Source organism: Myotis davidii, unplaced genomic scaffold (assembly GCF_000327345.1).
Source record: "Myotis davidii unplaced genomic scaffold, ASM32734v1 scaffold61, whole genome shotgun sequence".
In the NCBI taxonomy this organism is placed as follows: domain Eukaryota; kingdom Metazoa; phylum Chordata; class Mammalia; order Chiroptera; family Vespertilionidae; genus Myotis; species Myotis davidii.
Genome location: NW_006291729.1, coordinates 528,712 through 531,191, shown reverse-complemented (window position 1 = coordinate 531,191; position 2,480 = coordinate 528,712).

Genomic DNA, 2,480 nt, shown 5'->3' with positions numbered 1-2,480 from the left:
GGAGAGGGAAGAAGGGGAGCAGGAGGAACGGTGGGGGAGGGGGCCCCAGGAATCTAAATGCGCATCTTAATTCTCATTCCCACGGCGAGGCAGGACCCTGGCCCCTAGGGTGTGCCGGGCGCCTCGGAGCCCCCCGCAGCCCGGGGCTCCCTGCAGCAGAGGGGGAGACGCGGCTCACTGCGATCCAGGGATGGTCCTTCAGAGACAGCATTTCTGCACAAAGAAAACGCACCTAAGTTTGCCACGGACTAGGGGCGTCTGTAGAGTGAGTTTCCGCTCTGCAGACCAGGAAAAGCTGTGTGGGGAAATAAACACCCCGCGGGCACTCAGACGGCTCTGGCGCGGGATCCTGCACCCTGGCGACGCGGGAGGCGTTCGTGTAGACTCGGTGAAAGGCGTGCGCCTGCAGACTGGAAACCGTGCTGATCTCGGGGAGCTCTGAGAAGTTGGCGGTTCCCGGGGGGCCTTTTCTAGAACTGGGCAGAACTATTATAATGACCCTCCTAATCGGAAATCATTAGGATAATCTGCATATTGACGCTGTATTTACATACACCGCCCTTGAGGCTGCGGGTCTGTTGTGCCCTGCAGCGTAGGTGGCAGAGTAATGTAATTAATTATGCACAAAGAGTGATTTCTGGTGTCACATTCCAGCACCTACAGTATTTTTAAAGCTGTGTGACAGGTAGGTGGCTCTAGCCAATGGCCGTCATCTTCACCTTGTAGTTTTTTTAAAATTCTGTCCTGTGTGAGGTTTGGAATCTTTCAACACTAGTACCGAATGCAGCTTCAGGGTGTTGTTTCCTTTTTTTTCCCCTTTCCTGTAAATCTTTAAAAACTCCTTCATGTGGTCTAAATCTTTAAAAAGTGTGCGGCTCTTTACTAACATACTTTTCAGTTAATGCACTCATAATTCCAGCTTAACCAAAGACCACGGTAAATCAGTTGTGTGTTTTGAAAATCAGAATACAATCAACTGGAAAACCGAGAGCACATTCTATTTATAAGAACCTTGTTTATTTTTTTGGTCTTGATCGCCACCTCCTTTGCATTTAAAAAGAGGAAGGGGGCAGGACTGGAGAAAAAGCAAAGCTTCATAACGGGGGAGCTATTTTTTCCTCCCATTAATAATTAATTCCTCGGCTGATGCCTGCCCCTGGCCTTCTCTTCGGGGAGGCCGAGTGGGTGGTGCTGCGGAGGGTGCACGTTCAGAAAACGCAGCCGCTTCCTTCTGCAGGATGGATGCAGGCGGCTGGTTCCCTGACCCGGAGGGCCGGGCCCTGCGAAGGCCGCCTGCATCCCGGCTCCTGGCGGCGTTGCATGAACAACCTCTCCTCCGGGATGACGCCTGGAAACGATCGAACCCCCGAGTCCCCCGCCGCAGCCCCAGCCTTTTGAGGGACTCTGTGCGCATGTGTTTCTGTCACATACGTGCCACAGTGGAACAGATTTTGTTTTGACACTATTTTGGTGCCGGATGATGTGATACTTGGACTATTTTACAAGAATAGCCAACGTCAACAAACATCTCTGGGATCCTCACATCATTACTTGTGATTCTTGGACATGGCAGCTCTGGGGCACTGACGCGTTCCTAGCTTTTCCCAAGGACACGGTGTGTCTGTGGACCTCCGGGCGGCCCCCTCCCCCCCACCCCCAACAGCGCGGCTCGCTGGGGGACGCGGATGCGAGAGCTGGGCCTGGGCCTTCACACACCGGCGGTGGGTTAAGGCAGGGCCTTCTCCAGGGATCCTGCTTGTACCCCGAGGTAGTAAGATTGCTAAATATGGGGACAGCTTTCTGGTTGTGTCTTTCTCTAGCTGCCATGTCCGAGTCCAGACAGACAGCCTGTGTTAAACCGACCCGTGGGCACGCTGCCCTGTTCTACACTCGGATACGATCCTTCGAGGGGTTCCGCGGCTGCTGGGCTAGTGATTTAAGACGACCCGGGCTTCCGGTGGGTCTGTCTCGCAAGCCCCATGCGGAATAAACTCAAAAATCACGTTTCGTGGGGGAAGCGGCCCTGGGCATTTCCGGGTGGGTTACCAGCAGAGAAAGGCTCGTCAGTGGGGCGCTCCGCGGCTTTGCACCCGAGGCCTCCACAGTTCAGATGGTCCCAGCTGCAGAGAGCACCGCATGGGCGAGACCCGTGGGTGGCGGGGAGGTGTGAAGGGCTTCCGGTGGGGGGTGGAGACAACGCCCCCCCCATTTAAAGCAACATGCCGGCCCTGGAAGTCCCCCGCCTAACTGGCTGCGGGGCCCTCCACGCCGGGTCTTTAGTAATAAAGTAAAAAATAAACAAATTTATTGACACCTCATCAGAAGAAACCAGAAAACCATCACTCTATTTTAACCCCTATTCACTGTTTACATAACTATTTCTTAAAATTTTAATTGGTTGTACAGTTGAGAATACTGACATTGTTTTTCACATTAACTCTATCTGATGCAGGTTTTTTAAGGCTTTTTTTTTTTTTTAG